The following is a 21319-nucleotide window of genomic DNA, read 5'->3' as shown; positions in this document are numbered from 1 at the left end:
TTATTTATATGCAGGTCTTGTATATATGCTGCCCATACTTGGTTGAAGATGAGACTAGTTTTTATTATATCGAATAAAACATCATATCATTTTGCTCACTTCCTTATATCTATTGTAGATAACTGTTGAATTCTATGTATAGCAGTTTAGTGAGTTTTCCTGTTTATTTGCCTTTTTTTTTTTTCACTGTGTGAAATGCCCTGATTTATGTGTCCATTTATTTTTTTTCCCCACATCTTTGGCATGTTCTTTTGGACGGATTTCTCCACTGTTTGTCCAACACAGCAAATGTTTTTGCAAGTATGGCAGATTTTGTGCCCTCCTATCGTTTAAGGATATCAGCATTTTATGCTGTAGTGAAGGAGAGTGTCTCCTCCTTGTTGCACTTGAAGACTGGAATGGCAGAGTTAACAGATGACTAAAATTTAATTTGACTATGATAACGAAGGCATGACAGCAAACTATGTGACATAGTTTGCTGGGCCCTCTGCAACAAATAGCATATGAATAAGATACCTTAAACCTGTTGGGAGGGTATCTCCTGATCCTTCACATCTGAAAACCAAGAATCTTCTCTTATGGCTTGCAACTTGGAATGTAAGAACCTTATATGAAGCTGGGAAGTTAGACAACCTTATACAAGAACTTGAAGCAATGAAAACTAACATGCTGGTATCAGAGTCAAATGGACTAATAGTGGAAAAATAAACTGAAAGAGTCATTCAATTATATATTCATGTGGAGACAGTCAAAGGAATGGAGTAGCATTTGTACTAAAAAATAAGATTGCCCAATCCTTACTTGGATTTTGGCCCATAAGTGATAGAGTAATTGCATCAAAAATTGGAGCTCAACCTTTTAATATTTTTACTGTCCAAATATATGCACCTACTCCTGATTACCCAGATGAAGATGTAGAATGTTTCTATGAAGGCATTCAAAATGCACTTAACAATGCTAAATCAGATGACATAACAATCATTATGGGAGATCTAAATGCTAAAGTAGGCTCAGAAAAGATCTCTTCAGAAAAGATATCACCCCTCCTTCGCCTATCGACCAATTTCTGCAACCCACAAATCTTCAAACTATTCTCATAAGGTTCATTCCACAGACCTGCTATCATCTTGGTCACTCGTCTCTGGATCCTCTCCACTTCCTCCCCATCACGAAGAAACCCTGGTGCCCATAAATGGGCACAGTAGTCCAGATGGGGGTCTTATCAAGGCTCGATACAGAGGAACAACAACTTGTTTGTCTCTGCATGTTAAAGTATTTTTCAGAAGCCAAGTGATTTGGTGAGCTGTTTTAGTCACTTTTGCAATGTGCCCCCTAAACTTCAATTCCCTATCCACCAACACTCCCAAATCCCTGGCCTCATCGATCTCCTGGAGTACAGTTCCACCAATGCGATATACTGCTGCTATTCTTTTCACCCCAAAGTGCATAACCTTACACTTTGGCACATTAAATTGACATCCATTTTTCCTAGCCCAGTCCTCCAAACTATCCAAATCATCCTGTAAAATTTTGACATCCTGTGTACTCATAATTGCTCTACCCAACTTTGCATCATCAGCAAACAAGTGAACACTTCCTCTCAAATCGTTTCCTATATCATTGATGAACAAATTGAAAAAGCAGTGGTCCAAGAACAGAGCCCTGTGGCACTCCACTAGTCACAAGCCGTCTTTTAGACTCCACTCCTGAATAAACCACTCTCTGGTATCTCTCCTTCAACCACCCTCTTATCCATCTCACCAACCCTATATCTATCCCCATCTGCTCCAGTTTACTGATTAGGGTTCTATGTGGTATCCTATCAAAAGCCTTGGCAAGGTCCAGTAGTATTACTGTAAACCCATTACCCCTATCCAGTTCAGCCATCACTGTGTTATAAAACGTGAGCTTACTGAGGCATGATCTATCCTTCACAAAACCATGTTGTCCCCCATACAATATCCCATTTTCACCTATCATATCCTGTATTCTTTTCTTGACTAATTTCTCTAAGACCTTGACAATGATTCCTGATATGCTAATCGGTCGGTAATTTACAACAGCAGTCTTGGAACAACCTTTATGCAGTGGAACTATTTTCCCTGCTTTCCACTCCCTCGGCACTAATCCAGACCCGAGACTCAAATTAAACAAAATGGTCAAGGGTACTGACAATTCTTTAGCTGTTTCTCGTACGACATGAGCTGGTATACCATCCAATCTCACAGATGCATTGACACTGAGGTTATGCAAGAGACTACTCACCTCCACTTCATTCACCACAATTCCCGTATAATATACTGGTACATTCGTTTCTGCAATGTCACCACCTGGATGATATATTCTTGCAAAGTGCTCACTCAGTAACTCAACTATATCAACTGATTCAGTTACCTCCCTACCATCGGCATTCTTTAAAATCATTCTGCCATGTACATTTTTCCTTTTACTTGCTACATATCTAAAAAACTGTTTAGGATTCTCTTTAGCCTGCATGGCCAATGTTCTTTCGTAATCATTTTTTTGCTTTTCTTACCACACTCGTTACCCTTCTGGCCTGCGCTTTATACCGTTCGTGTGCCTGCCGGTCACCTTTCTCCTTAAATTCCCTCCATAGTTGTTTCTTTTTTTTGCAGCTCAAGATTAATGGTGTTATTCATCCATTTAACCCCTACTTGATTTATTATTCGGACTCTAGGTATACAGTCAGCCATTGCTTCATGCAAACACTTCTTAACTACCTCCCATGCACTATCGACTTCTAGTCCTTGCAGTTATACATGCCATGGCACTGAACCAATCAAACTCCTAAGCTTGTCACACTTTCCAGCCCGATAATTCCACATGTACCTTGTCTTAATTGCAAATTCTACACCTTTAGCCACCTCCCAAGTCAAGACCCTATGATCACTCTCACCGACTGGTGGCAATGTGGTCATATTTGTTACAGCCAAATCCTCAGATGTAATTACTAGGTCAAGCACTCTCTGACCCCTAGTATTTTCCATTACAAAATGTTTCAAAAGTGCTTTGAAAAAAACCAATGCCACAGAACTCATTGCTTAAGGATCGTCGATAAGGGATGGAAAGAATTAAAACAATGATTTCTGCTTGGAAAAAACTCTGGCCAGATTGTATTTCAGTGAGTGAAGTAGTAAGTTGTGAAGAAGAATCTGTTGTAAATGAAATTGTGTCTTTGTGTAAAGCTATGGGATTAGAGGTGAGTGATGAGGATGTAAAGGAGTTAATAGATGATCATAAAACCGAACTCAGCACAGAAGAACTTCAACATCTTCACGATCAACAACCAAAAGAAGTGGAAAAAAAAATTTTTATCGAAGAGAAGGATGCCAAAAGATGCATTTCCAATGCCGACTTTCAAGAATTGTTCTCTGTTTGGGTTAGAACACAAGCTATTGTGGAAAATTGGCACCCTAATAAGACAGTAGTGACCAGGAATATCAACTTATTCAATGACAATGTAATGGATTATTTTAAAAATATCAAAGAAAATCGTCAGTGCCAAATATTAGATAGATTCTTCTCTGCAGAAAAAAGAGAACGTGAATCAGCATTCTCAACTCCAACTAAGAAGCAGAAAGAAGACGCTTAACAACAGGAGCATTATTTTCGTCTTTGTGATTTTTATATTAAAAAAATATTCTTCAATGTTATTTTTATGTTGTAATAACTAAAATCAATAAAATAAATATAAGATTATTTTGTTTAATTTTTTCCAAGTTATTAACATTAAAAAACCTAAAATAGATAAAATAAAAAAAATTATTGAAATTTTTTAGATATGGGAAATTATTTCGCTTTCCATTATTTCTTATATAAAAATCTTGATTTGGACTCCGAATGGGTTTCTGGAACGAATTAAATATGAACTACAAGGCACCACTGTACTTAGGATCCATTATTAACATGAGGAATTGCTATTCAGAAGTCGAAAGAAGATTAGGAATGGCTAAAACGAAAGTCAGACTTTTCTGAAATCTGGACAGATGGATTTATCTTTAAGGACCAAATCTGAGGATTCTGGATGCATCTGTTTCCAACAGCGACTTATAAATGGAGATTTGGAACCTAAAGAAATCTGACAGGAAAAGGATAGCTGCTTTTTATATGTGATGTTACAGAAGGCTGTTATCTTATATTGAAAGGTGAAATGGATGGGTCCTGGAAAAAAATTTGTAGAACTTTAAGGCTCCTTAAGGATAATGACAGAAGAAATTAGAAATACTTTGGACAAATTGAAAGGAGGATTTTTCAAAACAGTAATAGAAGGTAAAGTTCCTGGAAAAAGGAGAAGTGGTAGACTCTCAGTGAGATGGATGGTGTGTCTGGAGTGTGATATTCAGAGAGTTGAAGCCTCCAGAAAAGAATACAGCAGACCCACTGACGAGGACTGGTGTGGCACATGCCAAGGAGCGGAATGACCATATGGCATCTGATGATGTCCAATGAATCAATAGATGGAATTAAATGTTTAACTGTGCTTAACACGTAATTCTATTTAAATAAATACCGAAGAGATGTCATCTTCACCAGCTGCATCAATGAATGTTAATGAAGGGATAATTGAGTGGTCTCACACCTAATTTAGATATATATATATATATATATATATATATTAGAATGATTTCCAGATAAATAATCTGGAAACTCATCACTTAGCCAGTCAGTGGTACTAAGTATGCAACACATTTATAATCTTCTGAGAATAAGATTCGCACGCATGCACACACACACACACGCGCACACGCACACACACACACAGAATCATGTTTTGCTAACATGCTCTATTTAGCAGAACATCATGATTAAAGTTGTTCACATCAGTGGTTCACAATATAAACAAAACAAGATGAAAAAAATATTTCTTGAAATTACTAATTTCACTGGTTTTCTACCCTAAAAAAATTCACTGAACCTTAAACTTTAATAAAAAAAATTTAACCTTGACAAATTCTGACATCACGGTGAGACTTCACATTACTTCACTGTTCACCAATATACCTTTGTCAAAGACCCTTGACCTTATTAAGCCACATTTCCCCTCTAATACGACAAATGAATTATTCGAATTCATCATTTATTCCAGCCAACTTCTACATAGAACATTTTTAAAACCAAACACTCAACCCAGCTACATTCAAACCAATGTCTGGCTGTACTATGCTGATGATGTGTTTGCAATTTGGCTTCATGGAGCAGACACACTGAATACATTTTTAGCACATTTCAACGGCCAGTATCAAAAATTAACTTCACTATAGAAAATATACACTAGTGATAAAACTTTCCAATGGCTGATTATCCTTTTCCATCTACAGAAAATCAACATACAGTAAGGTATACTTACATAAGCAATCACACAACTAGCCATCTCATGCCATTTGTAAAACCACTCATGTAGTTAGCTACCTTCATCTACTCTCCTATGCATCAAATTCTTCCCCTTACACTTGCAGTTTGGCATACTTTTCACAGACAGTTAACATTCACCTTGAAGAACACAAAAATTATATCCACCATCATCTTTATGGCAAGTTAGAACTAACAAACCATGCTCTGGATACTTTTTTTTTCACACAGGATTAAATGGAAGACATCAGTTTTAAACAGAAGTTGCTAGAGGTCAGAAAGACTATATTTAAAATCAGCATCTGCTATGAAGCGCTCCTTCAACCTCAACCAGTAGGGTTGCATTAATATGTCAAAGATCTGGGTCAAATATCTTCCACTGTCCATCATTGATCTTGTCTTCGAGTCATTCTGAAACCCGACAGCCTGACTTCTCCAAATTAACTTTATGTTTAACCAGCCCACAGAGGTCACCCTGTTAAGACATTAGTTCCATATCAGTTACAAATTGAATTGTTTCTAATGTTTTAGTGTAGCGCTTGTCACAATTATAATTTGCTATTGTGCTCTGACGATGCTGGATAGAACAACCAGCAAAATATAGTAAAGGTTTCTGTGGTTTAGCAGTTCATGAGAAAGATTAAGGTAATTGAACCACATGTTTATTAAGCTAAATGACAATAAAAAACAAACCCAACAAGTTTCGTAAGTCGTTTGACTTACATCTTCAGGGGTCAAAGGTAACTAAATGTTTAAACACAAGAAATGAGAAATTACTCAAAATAATTCATTTGTTACACTGAGTTGGAAGTCTAAGCATGTTTGCAGCTTCCTTAAATTTCCTTATGTAACAATTTTTTTTCAATGTAAGACATGTTTGTTTTTTTGCCAGAGTACATTATGGCCAGTGGAAGTTGTATGGTATGCTTACCATACAATTTCCAAAAAACCAGAGCCTAATTCTACACCAAGTTTGGTCAGCATTGGTAAAAATTATACCCAAGTCAGACCTCGGACAATGTGAACGTGAACAACAGAACGTGGCAGCATCCAGCATTGTTCAAACTTAGCATTACACTGCATCTACATTCGGATATTCAATTTAACAACAGTTAGACAGCCACAACTGTATATAATGAATTATTTTGAGTAATTTCTCATTTCTTGTGTTTAAACTTTTAGTTACCTTTGACCCCTGAAGATGTAAGTCAAACGCCTTACGAAACTTGTCGGGTTTGTTTTTTATTGTCATTCAGCTTAATAAACATGTGATCTAATTACCGGAATCTTTCTTATAAAAATATAGTAAATTCAATAAATGAATTTACTTTTTCATCTCTTGGTGTTGTTTATACAGTGAAGCACTAATGTGAAAAATCAACAACACCCAAGTCTTTCGATATGTATATGATTCAAGTTGGGCTCTGATTTTCAAAAATTGTTGGCTGATAAAAGTATATATCATCATCATTCTCAGCCATTGTTGATCCACTGCTGGATGAAGGCCTTTCCAAGATTACTCCAAAATTGTCTGCCTATGGCTCTCCTATGTCACTCCTGCAAATATGATGATATCATCAATCCACTGTGATTTAGGTTGGCATCGTGGTCGTTTTTCCTCCTGTGGAATCCAATCCAGTACTTCTTTTGTCTTCGAGCAATATGCCCAGCCCATTGACACTTCAGATGTTTCACTTTTCCTATGACGTCAGAGACTTTGGTTTTGTTTCTTATCCATGTATTCCTTTTGTGATCCAGTCTTGTGATACCAAACATACTTCTTTCCAGACTAAATTGTGTTGTTCTTAATTTCCTTTGTATTTAGTGTCCATGTTTCACAGCCATATGTTAATATACGAAGAATACACTGGTTAAAAACTTTTCTCTTCAGGCATAATGGTAGTTAGCTTTTGAATACTGAATATAATTTTCCAAATGCTTTCCACCCAAACATCATGTGCCTTTTAATTTTGCCCATGATATTTTGCTCCATTGATATCTGTTGTCCTAAGTATATGTAATGATCTATGATAAATTTAGTTTAATCCTTTATCCCAGTGAGAGCAAACAAAGTTTGTGCCTGAAAATATCTTCAGGACTGAATATAGTGTTGTATTATCTTACCTGGGTAAGTAGTACAACACCAGACAACTCTTAGCAAAGGTGGAGCAAGCTACCAACACTCCTATCCCAGTATCTCCCATAATGCAAAACACATCTCCTTGTGGATATGTATACTGTTATGCATTAAGGGATTGGCCACTACCCAGACTAGTTTCGACCTTTATTGAGGTCTCTTCAGTGGGAGCCAGGCCCAGAGTTGGAGATACCAGGTAGAAGCAGTAGCAAGATCATCTTTACCTATAGGAGTTGCCAAAAGGCTTGCCACCTTTTTTTTTTATTAAATTACTCTGGATTTAGAGAAAGATGTTGAAAGTTTATTTTTCCCTAGGTTAGACTATGATAAATTTAGTTTAATCCTTTATCCCGGTGAGAGCATCAGTCCTGAAGATATTTTCAGGCGCAAACTTTGTTTGCTCTCACTGGGATAAAGGATTAAACTAAATTTATCATAGTCTAACCTAGGGAAAAATAAACTTTCAACATGTAATGATCTACTTGTTTAATTTCCTTATTGATTTTTATTATTTCTGGTACATAGCTATTGTACATAACTTGGTTTCCTTTATTGAAAGTTTATTTTTTACTTGGTTAGACTATAATAAATTTAGTTTAATCCTTTATCCAAGTGTGAGCAAACAAAGTTTGCGCCTGAAAGTATCTTCAGGACTGGGGTAAGGTGGTACAACACCAGGCAACTCCTTGCAAAGGTGGAGCAAGCTTACATCACTCCTATCTCAGTATCTCTCATAATGCAAAACACATCTCCTTGCAGATATGTATGATGTTATGCATTAAGGGAAGGGACACTACCCAGACTAGTTTCGACCTTTATTGAGGTCTCTTCAGTGAGAGCCAGGCCCATATGTGGAGATACCAGGCAGAAGCAATAGCAAGGTCATCTCTACCTATAGGAGTTGCCAAAAGGTGTGCCACCTTTTTTTATTAAATTACTGTGGATTTAGAGAAAGATGTTGAAAGTTTATTTTTCACTTGGTTAGACTATAATAAATTTAGTTTAAATTTATTATAGTCTAACATATAATAAAATTAAGTTAAAAGGAATACATTCCCTTAATGCATAACATCATACATATCCGCAAGGAGATGTGTTTTGCATTATGGGAGATACTGAGATAGGAGCGATGTAAGCTTGCTTCACCTTTGCAAGGAGTTGCCTGGTGTTGTACTACCTTACCTTACCTTAGTCCTGAAGATACTTTCAGGTGCAAACTTTGTTTGCTCACACTTGAATAAAGGATTAAACTAAATTTATTTTGGTCTCCTTTAGGCCAGCTGTTTTGCTAGCGATTTGGAGTTCATGGATACGAGTCTGTAATTCATGTGCAGTTGAAGTAAAGATAACTATAAAATAAAAAGCAAAAAAGGCTAGTTTTCTGGCAATTGAATAGATATTAAATGGATAAGAATCCTATATTGTTATATAGCCAGTAAGTGAAACTCAAGATCGATAACTACGATCTATGAGTTTCAATGCCGAAAAACTATCGGTGAAGGCAATTCGAAGCAAAGGTGGAGCAAGCTCTCTCACTATTCTTGATATTCTCTCATAATGTAAAACACAGCTCCTAGGAGATGTAATACTGTCATTACATTATGAGAGGAGGTCACTACCCAGACCGGTTTCAACCTTTTTTGAGGTCTCATCAGTGAGTAGGTAGACCTGGAAAATATCAAAGCTTAGTGAAAAGAACTTACATACCTTCACTATACGAATGCCATAAAGGTGTGCTTGCATTTTGTAATTAAAAGGCTTCGAATTGCCTTCGCCGATAGTTTTTCGGCATTGAAACTCATAGATCGTAGTTATCGATCTTGAGTTTCACTTACTGGCTATATAACAATATAGGATTCTTATCCATTTAATAAAAATAACTATGTTATCTGCGCAAAACGTAACTAGCTTAAATATCTTCCATTTATCTTCAGATCTTTCCCTTCCCAATCAAGAAGTTTGAATATTTCTTCTAGGCAAGTTGTGAATAATTTTGGAGATGTTGTGTCACCCTGTCTTATACCTCTCTGTATTTTCACAGTAGAGATGTTCCCATTGAAATAAATTGCTGCTGTTGCATTGGTGTATGCTGATTTGATGGTCCTGGTGTATGGCTCCTCCACTTGTTGGTTTCACAATGCTTTAAGTATTGCACAAGTTTTAAGTGTATCAAAGGCTTTTTCACAGTCAATAACACCAAGACATAGTCGTAATGATATTTATTACACCGTTCAATAATCTGCTGTACAACTCGAATATGGTCCATTGTACTAAAGTCATTATGAAAGCCTGCCTGTTCTGTTAGTTGTGCTAGGTCTGGAGTCGTACAAAGCCTATGAGTGAAGACTTTTGTAAACACATTGTAAACCACTGTTAGTAGATTGATAAGTCGGTAGTTCTTCAAGTCTTCTACCTCACATTTTTCATGTATCAGAATTAGAATTCTTCCATGTTCTTGGTACCAAGAACATGGAAAAGTGTGCATATGTGTATATATATAATACACACACACACACACACACACATTGCTAAAAAGTTATTCTAACAACCTACCTTTATAACAAGCCTGAAGGATTCTGCAGATGACCTCATTATTTAACCCAGTATAATTACTTTTGGCACTAGATGTGAGTGAGATCCACCCCCCTCTGCAACTACCTGAACAATTAACATACAATAAATTTTTTTTTTTTTTTGTCTCTGAGTCTTTTAAAAAAATTAAATTGTGAAAAATACTTTACACCTATATTTTGTAAATAAATGAATTTATTATCATAAACAAAATTTAAGAAAGCAAGTTTTACTATCTTATCATTTGGTAGCTTTGACAGGGTAAGAACACCAAATGAAAGGAATATAGCTGTACAGTGGTAAAATAAAAACCATTTACAATAAATTATAAACAATTCTTGTACAAAATCTCAGCTAGGTTTATCAGTTTTCTCCATAACTTTGTGATGATTGCCAGAATAAAGTGACTTGTACACATCGTCTAAAATTAATCCCTCATTCATATTAAGTGCTCCATAATAAGTGAATGAAATCACAATCAAGAGGGAAATGACCATTTTATCATTGATAACCTGAAATTTAAAAGTGCCACATCCTTCAAATATCTTGGAACATTGATTACTCAAGATAATAAAATTAGTAGAGAAATAAAAGCTAGAATACATGCCTCCAATAGATCTTATCATTCACTACATCATTTATTATCTTCCAAAATTTTATCCAAGCAGAGTTAAAATAGAAATATACAAAACATTAGACCTAATGTTTTGTATGGAGCAGAAACCTGGAGCATAACAGACAATGATGCAAAAACATGGCAGATCTTTGAAAATAAAATCCTCAGAAAAGTCTATGGAATTATAAGAGATAACATAACAGGTGAATGGAGAAGAAGACATAACCAAGAACTATATGAACTCTATAGATCCCCACTTTTAGTTGACGAGATTCAAGCAAGCAGATTGAGTTGGCTTCGACATGTGGAAAGAATGGGTGAGGAGAAAATGGCTAAACAAGATTCAAGATGAAGCCTGATGGAAGCGATCCAGAGATCTGTGGATGCATTGGGAGAATAATAATCAAAAAGATGCAGATGAGATTGGAGTACAGAACTGGAATGAAAAAAGCTCAAGACAGAAAGGAATGGAAGAAGCTGGTGCAGGCAACTAAGAACCTTAGAGGTTCAACTAGCTAAAGAAGAAAAAGTTAATGACCTCATTAGATTCTTTAAAATATGATAAACTGTCCTCCAATTTTCCTTCCCCCAACTAGCAAGATCATCTTAAAAGAATACTTGAGAAACTGCAAAATGTTGATAAATATGTAACTACACTTGGTCATCAACTTACGACCGACTTCCGTTCTGGCTGACAGGTCATAAGTCGATCTGGTTGTATGTCGGCCATATATTTATTAACTATTCTTTAACCTTTCTAATCTTTATTTATTTTTATAATCTTTTAAATTTATAATTATGTATATTGTACATAATGTGAAAAATAATACTATACATACTGCTGTAAATTAAACGCAAAAATACAATCTAAAATTAATGTAAAAATTGATACAAATGAAATTTACAAAATTAATTTTTAATATTTGCTTGTGCTGGGTTCTGAATCGTCAGGATCATGTTCTTGGGTTGAGGTAGGAGATGTTCTCTTGATGAGGAACATGCTGGTTTTGTTTGAAGTTTGTTTCTTTTTTTCTTCATATATCTCACGATAACAATGCACAGCATCTTGAATGATACATTCAACCTTTGTGAATCGTTCGACATTAGGGTCTTGTGTCGAAACTGGCGAGAGCTTTATTCAGTTGTGAAAAAGAATCTGATAAATTCTTTGCAGTGAATTTCTTTTCTGGCTCCTCTTCTTCCACTCTCGCTTTTTCTTCTGACACTCTCTGTGCTTCCAATTCAATCAACTCTTCATCTGAAAGTTCTTTTATTTCACAATCTAACAACTCCTCTACGTCTTCTATTTCACATTCTAATTTAAGATTTTTTGCAAGTTTAACTACTTTTTCTGTAATCACTTCCAGTTCCTCTCCTTTTTTCAAATCCTTCAAATGTATTCGCATAACATTTTAGACATGTTTTCCAAATTCCCGACATACAATTCTTTGTTACACATTCCCATGCGATCGAAACATTCTTGATATACTGAAGAATGCTGTACTGCTTTCAAAAGTCTCGCAAAGATAAATCAGTATCAGAATCTATCGCTTCGATGGCTTGTGCGAATGTCGTTCTGAGGTAGTGAGCCTTGAATGCTGATATAGCACCCTGATCCATAGGTTGAATAAGAGCAGTTGTGTTGAGTGGCACTTCAAGTCACGTGCTATCGTATTCACTTTCTTTCTGCCTTCATACTTCTGGATAACTTTCATTTTACACTCTAAATCAATAGTTTTCCTTGACTTCTTAGCTGGCATATCTGTAGATGAAGGCATTTTCCTTTTATTGGACATTTTATGGGTAGTATTTCAGTAGAATTTTAATTAATACAGCACACACAACAGATGCTTGAAAGCAACTGAGTGTATGTGAGAGATAGTTATTGTATGCAGATTATCGTACGATAACTATTGTATCCCATAGTTATCATATGTGCAGCTGCCTGATTTATTATTATTATTTTTTTTTTTTGTGTGGTCTTAAGTCGACGAACAAGTGTAACGAATATAAATGCTGGCCTGGTTGGCCAAGTAGTTAGTGTATCCGCTCTCCAGCCAAAATGCTGTGGGTTTGAATCCTACCTGTGGCATGGATGTTTGTGATTGTCTGTGAAAATACTAGTTGGTGGGCAGCAGATGGCATTGGTGTAGATCGGTGGTTCTTAACTTTTTCAAAGTCATGGAACACTTTTGACTATAAGAAAAATTTGGGGAACACCAAAAGCATTAGGGTCATAAAACTAACAATAAAAATATGCAAGGAGTTGCCTTTTATTGTGATACTTGAGTTTGTTGGCTTTTGCAGATTTCAGCAATATCAGGTCTAATATGTGACATAGTTACCCTCATCTCTTTGTTTATATTAGTAAGTCATGCTTTTTAGTTTTTATATTGGTTAATATTTAGAAACCGAACTCCCATAAATATTGAAAACTGTAACAAAATTTTCAGTGTCCTTGTGGAGAGAGCTGGGTATTCACTTGGACAAAAATGCAAAATTCCTCGAGAGTTATTTTTCAGAGAATTTCATTTTTAGAGTATGATCCATTGACAAGGTAACTAATTGTTCTTCTTGTAACGAAAATTCGCAACTCGATGTATTAACTGTGCCAAATGGATTTCATATCCAGTCAAAATTGTGTATTTAAGGAAGGAAAGTAACTTGAAATCTTTTCTTCCAGTATTGTTAAATGTTCTGTTATAATGGAAATAATTCCCTTGACATTTTTATTATGGAGAGAAGGAAACATATCTACTTTATTTTTTTCTGATATGCGGTTTTTCTAAAGAGATACTTTTTTTCACTCAGAACTGTGTCATGTTGACATCTTCCACCAGCAGAACGCTTGTAACCAGTTCGTGGAACACAAGTGTTCTGGGAAAAACTGGTTAAGAACCACTGATGTAGATGATGATGATGATAGTTGTGGTTTGCTGAAGTTGGTGAAATGAGAGTGGTGGAGATGAAGAGCAGTAGAGTAGGTGCCTTCCCTCGATGAGTCTTTGGACTCCTTGGAGGTGTCATGTAATAATAATAAACATATCCCTGGCAACATTTCTCAACCTAAAGGCCATGAAATAAAATTATAGCTGGGCTGCTGGTGGGGGAGCAAAGCTTAGAAAACAATTCAAGCAATTAAATCCACTGTTTGCCAAATCATCTCATACCAAATTTAAAAAAGTTAATATCATCACAAATGAAATATAAAGAAGAGTCTGTAGCTTATTTGGTTTTGATTATGCCCTTTGGTTGGAAAGATTTCCAAGCAAATGGCATTGGGTTTGTATCCTATCTAGGATGCAAAGAACAGAACCTTCATCATTTTATCGTGTTTGTTTTTTTTTTTTTTTTTTTTTTTTTTAATCAATTGAAGATGAGGTAGCAAGGCTCATACAAGTGTGACAAGGTTTCCCCTCTTGGAAACTTAAGTTTGTAATCCTGCAAATATTTCAATGGTTCAAGACACTAATTTGCTATAAATAAGAATGGAATATTTACTTCACTGATATTTTTTGATGTCACAGAGAAGAATTTCATTCATTTTTGTACGTCTATGGCTTGTGTATGTATATAAAATAATCTGACATTATACAAACATTACATTCCTCTCAAATAACACAGTGAAGTGTGATGTGAAGAAATCAACGAACTGCAAGATTTAAAAAAGCAGGGAGAAATGACTGGCTATAAACAGTATCAAAGATTTAAGAGAGAGAGAGAGAGAAAAAAGAGGTGGAGGTTTCTAGATGCATTATTAAAGTAATTATACTAAATGTTCAAAAATGTCCACAAAATGTCACTAAATGCCCAAAACAGGTGGAGATGTTGCTGCGATTTGGAACATTGAATGTTGGAAGCATGAGTGGAAGGGAAAGAGAGGTGGCAGACATGATGAGGAAGAGGAAGTTGGACGTGCAGGAGACAAAGTGGAAGGGGGGGGGGAAAGGCAAAGGAACTGAGAGATGAATATAAATTGTTCTACTCTGGAGGGAATAAAGAGGGAAGAAATGGTGTCGGAATTGTGGTGTGTGGCAGAATAAAGGGCGAAGTACTGGAAGTGGGTAGAAGGAACGACAGGATCATGCGAATGAAATTGGGTCTTGGAGAGGAGCAAGTGGTCGTCATGTGTATATGCTCCGCAAGTTGGCTGTACAGTAGAGGAGAAAGATGAGTTCTGGAATGTGTTAGATGAAGAAATTAGGGAAATGGAAGAAAACGAGATGGTGATTGTCAGAGGAGACTTGAATGGACACATAGGGAGACAGAATAGAGACTGTGAAAGGGTGCATGGTGGCCATGGAGTGGGAATGATGAACCAGGAAGGAGAGAGGATTGTGGACTTTGCAGTAGTGTTTGATCTGGCAATTGTGAACTCGTTTTTCTACAAGAGGGAAGAACATTTGATAACATTTAGAAGTGTAACAACAGTTCACAAATTGACTACATTTTGAATAGAAGAAAACATCTTAAGGTTGTGACAAATTGTAAGGTAATTCCAACAGATCAAGTGGCACAGCAACACCAACTGCTGTGCGCAGGCTTTAAAATAAGATTGAAGATAAGAACCTCTGGAAGCCATGGGATGAAGACAATTAAGTGGTTTCGATTAAAAGAAAAGAGTGCGAGGAATCATTTTAGGGAGATGGTGTTAGAGAGGATTTCAGATGGACCGGAAAGTGTACAAGATTAGTGGAAACATAATTCAAAAGTAATCCTGAGCTGTGCAATCGAGGTGCTTGGCAAGACATCTGGAAAGATTAGAGAGCAGAAGGAGGGTTGGTGGTGGAATAATAATGTACAAGAAGCAGTGACAGCTAAGAGGAAGGCAAAGCAGAAGTAGGATGAATCAAGAGTGGAAGAGGACAGAGAGAGAGAAAGCAAGAAGCCAAGAGAGTTGTGGCATATCAAAGGCCATGGCATATCAAGATCTGTATGACCAATTAGAAACGAAGGACAGAGAAAAATTTACCAACTAGCAAAATGTAGAAATAAAGCAGCAAAGGACATCTTACATGTGAGGCAAATCAAAGATGGTGAAGGAAGAGTATTATGGAGGGATGTGGTCATAATAAACAGATGGAGAATATATTTTGAGGGACTTTTGAATGAGGAAAATGCAAGGACTCACAGAGAAGATGGGCTGCCTTCTGAGGGGGATGGTGCAGAACATCAGTAGAGTGGAAGTGACGGAGGCCATGAAGAGGATGAAGAATGGAAAAGCGGTGGGCCTAGACAGGATTCTAATCGAGGCATGGAAGGCACTGGGGGAAGAGGGAATTGACCTGCTGTGGGACCTGTTCATGAAAGTTTGCCAACAGGAAAATATACCCGAGGAATGGAGGGAAAGTACTCTTGTCCCCATCTATAAGGGTAAAGGGGATGTACAAGACTGTAAAAATTACAGAGGAATAAAGTTGATGTCCCACACAATGAAAATCCTAGAACGGGTTCTTGATGGAAGATTGAGGAAGGAGGTGGAGATTGTAAAGGAACAGTTTGGCTTCATGCCTGGTAGATCAACAACAGATGCTATCTTTGGATTACACCAGATGATGGAAAAGTTTCGAGAGAAACAACGGGAGCTACATCTGGCATTTATTGATCTGGAGAAAGTATACGATAGAGTGCCAAGGCAAGAAGTCTGGAGGTGTCTGAGGGAGAAGAAGGTTCCAGAGAAATATGTCAGGTTGGTGTGGGAAATGTACAGCAATGTGAAGACAAGTGTTCGGACCTGTCTGGGACAGACAGAAAGTTTTCAAGTAACATTAATAAATTTAGTTTAATCCTTTATCCAAGTGTGAGCAAACAAATTTTGCATCTGGAAATATCTTCAGGACTGGGGTAAGGTAGTACAACCCCAGTCCTGAAGTTATTTTCAGCCACAAACTTTGTTGGCTCACACTTGGATAAAGGATTAAACTAAATTTATTATAGTCTAACCAAGTGAAAAATAAACTTTCAACATTTTCAAGTAACAGTTGGCTTGCATCAAGGGTCAGCATTAAGTTCATTTCTGTTTAATATTGTGATGGAGGTGGTGATGGAGGAGGTGAGAGAAGACACGCCTTGGACAATGTTGTATGCAGATTCAAGAGAAGAAGTGACAGCTAAACTGGAAAGATGGAGGAAAGTACTGGAAGAGAGAGGTATGAGACTGAGCAGAAGTAAGATTGGTTGGTTGGTTGGTTTATTTGGCACAAAAACTACAAAGGTCATTCTGTGCCATACTAAAGGTTACAACATTAGCATTTACAGAAAATTGTAAACAATATATCTGTACAAGAATCTAGTTTCACAAAGCAGCATCTCTAGGTAAACAGAACTGCTGTAGAGGGCACAGCAACACAAAAGATCAGAGATTATTACAGTAGTGCAAAAATAGTGAACAATATAAGTTAATACATAATATATGAAACACTAAGCCAAGGAATGCAGTATCTACATATATGTAAAATTATAATAGATGCCTTTATAGCAGTACAAAAATAGGCAAAAAGGGATTATTATACAATATGCATGGATGAAAATTAAATTTAGCAATGCAGTATAAACAGAATTACTAGAAAATACACAAATAGGTAAGATATCTTACAGCACTACATGATTATTCGAAAAATAAAGTAGTAAATAAGATGCATACACAAAATCTATGTTAAGTGATGCAGTATCTACATATAAACAAAATTACTGCAGAGGTTTCAGCAGTATATAAATAGATAACTATAGGTTAACATATGTATACACAAAACAAGTCAAGGAAAGCAGTGTCTACATCTAGTAAGATTACAATAACATTATTATACTAATGCTTAAAGAGTCAGAAAGGAATTATTATACAGCATTGATGCATAAAATTTAAGTTTAGCATTATGGTATTTACATATTAACAAAATTACAGCAGGGTGATACAAATATACAAGATCAAGGCCCATGGTAATACATAACTGGTCAGATTTAACCTAATGAATAATATATATGTATAAAAGTTAAGGTAAGCAAAAAAAAAAAGTATTTACATATAAACAAATTTATGGTCAAATGTGTTTGTACAAATTAATTCTTTTTTAAAATTAAAAACTCATGCACTTTTCCTGAGTCTGCTAGCATTTCCCTGAGTGTATATGGCTTGGTTAGATAGGTGAAAATTTCATTCCTCTTTCGTGTAAATTTTTGACAATCTACCAGAATATGATGAACAGTGAGATGTGTGTTGCATTTTTCACATATGGGAGGGTCATCAGCTCTCAGTAAATGAGAATGCATAAGGTGACTGTCACCAATGCAGAGCCTAGCAAGGACAACCGCCTCCCTTCTCTTTGTACGTTGACTAGAATGCCAGTGTTTAATTTCAGGTTTAATGTTATATAATTTGTTTGTTGATGTTTCTTGTCATGTTGACTCCCACTGAGCAATTAGCTTTGATCTTATAAGTTGTCTGTAGTCTGTATATGGAACTGTCAAACAGTATGTGGAGAAGATATGGGCTGATTTAACAGCTGCATCTGCAGCCTCATTTCCTTTGATTCTGATGTGGCTGGGAATCCAGTAGAACTGAACATCAAAATTAAGGATTTTCATTTTGTGAAGCAGGTGTAGCAATTCATAAAGTACTGGATGTGGATTATACATAGGAGAGGAGATAGCCTGTAAAGAGCTCAATGAGTCTGCATAAATTACACACTTTTGGTAGAAGTTTTCTTTTATATGCACAAGTGCAAGCTGAATGGCATGTAACTCTGCTGTATAATTACTGCAGTCTGGTGGGATATGATTTGAGATGTCAGAAAACACAGCAGCACAGCCAACAGAAGTGTTAGTTCTTGAACCATCAGTATAGATGGGTAAGAAATCAGCGTGTGCTGCTCTGTGTGCATTAAACAATTGCAGGTAAATGGATGATGGGGTATAAGATTTCTATAGCTGACAAAGTGAGAGGTTGCAGGATGGTGTGAAAACCTGCCATGGAGGAATGCTGTTATGTTTAGTATAGCTAATGTTGTCGACATTTATACTAACAGCTTGCACAGTTTCTTTAATACACATACCAAAAAGATATATAGCAGTTTGATGTGTGTGATATTGAGCTTCCCAATGCAGAGAGAAGATACTATTCCATGTAAGGTGATCTGGGAGAAATTTTATTTTTAGGACGTAATTAAGAGACAACTGTTCCGTCGAAGTGATAGAGTCGGTTCATTTGCTTCTACACAGAGACTTGGAGTGGGTGAGGTGCAAAAGGCACCAGTAGCTATCCATATACCCTGATGATGGATGGAATCCAACCATCGTAGGTTACTCTGTCTTGCTGAACTATACACTTGGGACCCCATAATCCAGCTTTGAACGTATAAGTGCACAATAAAGATGGAGCAATGAAGCTTGATCAGCACCACACCCAGTAGAGGATAGAGTGTGAAGGAGGTTCAAAGTTCTTTTGCACTTTTCTCTTAGTTGACGAATGTGTGCTAGAAATGCGAGTTTTCTGTCAAAGATGAGTCCCAAGAACTTGGTTTCTGTAGTTACTGGAATAACAGTAGGTCCCATTCTTAGTTCAGGATCTGGGTAATGAGTGCGTTTTAGACAGATGTGTACACAGACACTTTTTTCTGTTCAAAACCTAAACCCATTATTAACCCTCCAGAGGTTGCAGCAGACTGTGAGTCTGCACGTTTGCTTTTTTGCTTATTTCTAAAGCGGCTGGTTAAATCCGGTTGTGCATTTATATAGCTTCGTATATAGGCAGGACATATGTTAGTGTAGAATATTACGTTGATGCGATAACAACTGTTCCCACAGAGGCATTGCGCACTCACAGATCCCACGCGACACTTAGTGTTATAAGAATAAGCAGTCATCAAAATTTTTAAAATTGGTAAGTACTTGTAAATTATTTATATTTTTACATACAGGCTTATATATTTACACAGAAAATATATTTTATACATGTTTTTATATAATTGCAATATGGTAAATTATATTCTCTTTAGGTAAAACAAAATGGGTGACAATGAGAAGGAGCAAGAACGATTATAGAAGCTGATGAATGAATGCTCCGCTAATGAAGAGGATGAAGATTTTTCAGACAATGATGTTAGTTCAGAGGAGGAAGACAATGTGGAAGAAATGAGTGGCAGCGAAACCGATGAGGTGTCATTAGAAGCAGCTGAAGATAACCCGGAGAGTTTGGAGGATAGATTCTATCCGGGAAAAGATGGAACTTTATGGAGAGCAGTACCGCGAACTAACAAACGTATTAGGACTGAGAGATGCAATATAATCAAAGAATCATCTGGTCCTAAAAAAGACACTCAAAATTTGCAGTCACCTCTTGATATTTGGAATTATTTTATAGGCGATTCTATTTTATCGATTATTTTGGAAAATACGAACAAGTATATTGAAAGTTTAGCTAGTAATTACACTCGAGAACAAGATGGCAAGTTTACAACTCTAAATGAAATACAGGCTTTAGTTGGCCTTCTATATATTGCTGGTATATAAAAGCAAACTGTTTGAATTTAGAAGATCTTTTTGGAAGTAATGGTAAAGGCATTGAAATATTTCGACTAACAATGTCTGTGAGGCGATTCAAATTCCTTTTGAGGTGTTTGAGATTTGATGATAAGAGTACACGTGAAGAAAGAAAAAAAGCTAGACAAATTGGCAGCTATTCGTGAAGTTTTTGATCTATTTGTTACAAAGTGCAAAAATGGATACAATCTAGGTGTATTCGCTACAATCGATGAAAAGTTGGAAGCTTTTTGAGGAAAACGTTCATTTCGCCAATACATACCAAGTAAACCGAATAAATACGGTATTAAAATTTTTGCATTATGTGATGCTAAAATGTACGGCTAATCTTGAGGTATATGTCGGACAACTGGAAGGGCCGTACTTCATGAGCAGTTCACCAGGCGACGTTGTTGAGAGACTAGTAGAACCAATCAAAAATTCTGGGAGAAATATTACTTTAGATAATTGGTTCACTTCTTTTCCTTTGATTGAAAACTTGCTAAAGAAATATAGATTTACTGTAATAGGAACAGTTCAAAAAAATGAAAGATAACTACCTCTTGAATTATTGCAAGCAAATCGTCCTATAAAATCGAGTATGTTTGCTTTCAAAGATAAATGCACACTTGTATCATACTGTCCCCAAAAAAAGAAATTTGTTTTGTTAGCATCAAGTTTGCATGATGATGATGGCATTGATACAGAGAGTGGAGCTTAATACAAACCTAAAATTCTGACTACCTATAACCATACAAAAGGAGAAGTAGATGTTGTGGATCGTGTTCAACATATAATTGTGCTATATCAACAAGAAGATGGTGTTGGATAGTCCTTCCTGTCTTTTGATCCGCCATCTTGCTTTAACGTTGTTCTTATTAAGGTTAATTAATTGTATGTTGATTACTAATCCAAATATAGGGAAATTTCTATTATACTGCACCACCCTATATTCAGATTAGTCTATGCAAAATAGTGTAATCAAATATTAATTAACTTTATCAGTCTAATGTTTATATATAGGCCGAATTTTACATTAACATTTGAGGTTCCTGCTAGGTCCGATAATTTTATGAATGGTGCAGTGGAAAAGAATCAGGCTAACAACAAAT

At 36.2% G+C, this 21319-nt stretch overlaps 1 protein-coding gene across 2 annotated transcripts in view; it reads right to left on the bottom strand.

Moving 5' to 3' along the window:
* Positions 1–21319, bottom strand: part of LOC150108859 (uncharacterized) — a 105643-nt gene that overhangs the window by 30735 nt on the left and 53589 nt on the right. The window contains exon 2 of one of the 2 annotated variants that reach the window (XM_090403815.1): positions 10061–10165. The exons of the other annotated variant lie outside the window; for it this stretch is intronic. The gene's annotated coding sequence lies outside the window, so the exon portion shown is untranslated. The remainder of the gene's footprint in view (positions 1–10060; positions 10166–21319) is intronic. 2 annotated transcript variants of the gene reach the window in all.

This window comes from Typopeltis vanoorti, chromosome 2, assembly GCF_054136105.1.
Source record: "Typopeltis vanoorti isolate ZY-2024b chromosome 2, IOZ_Tvanoo_1.0, whole genome shotgun sequence".
Classification (NCBI taxonomy): Eukaryota; Metazoa; Arthropoda; class Arachnida; order Uropygi; family Thelyphonidae; genus Typopeltis; species Typopeltis vanoorti.
Note: the sequence above shows the minus strand (reverse complement) of the source record. Positions and strands in the feature narration are given on the sequence as shown.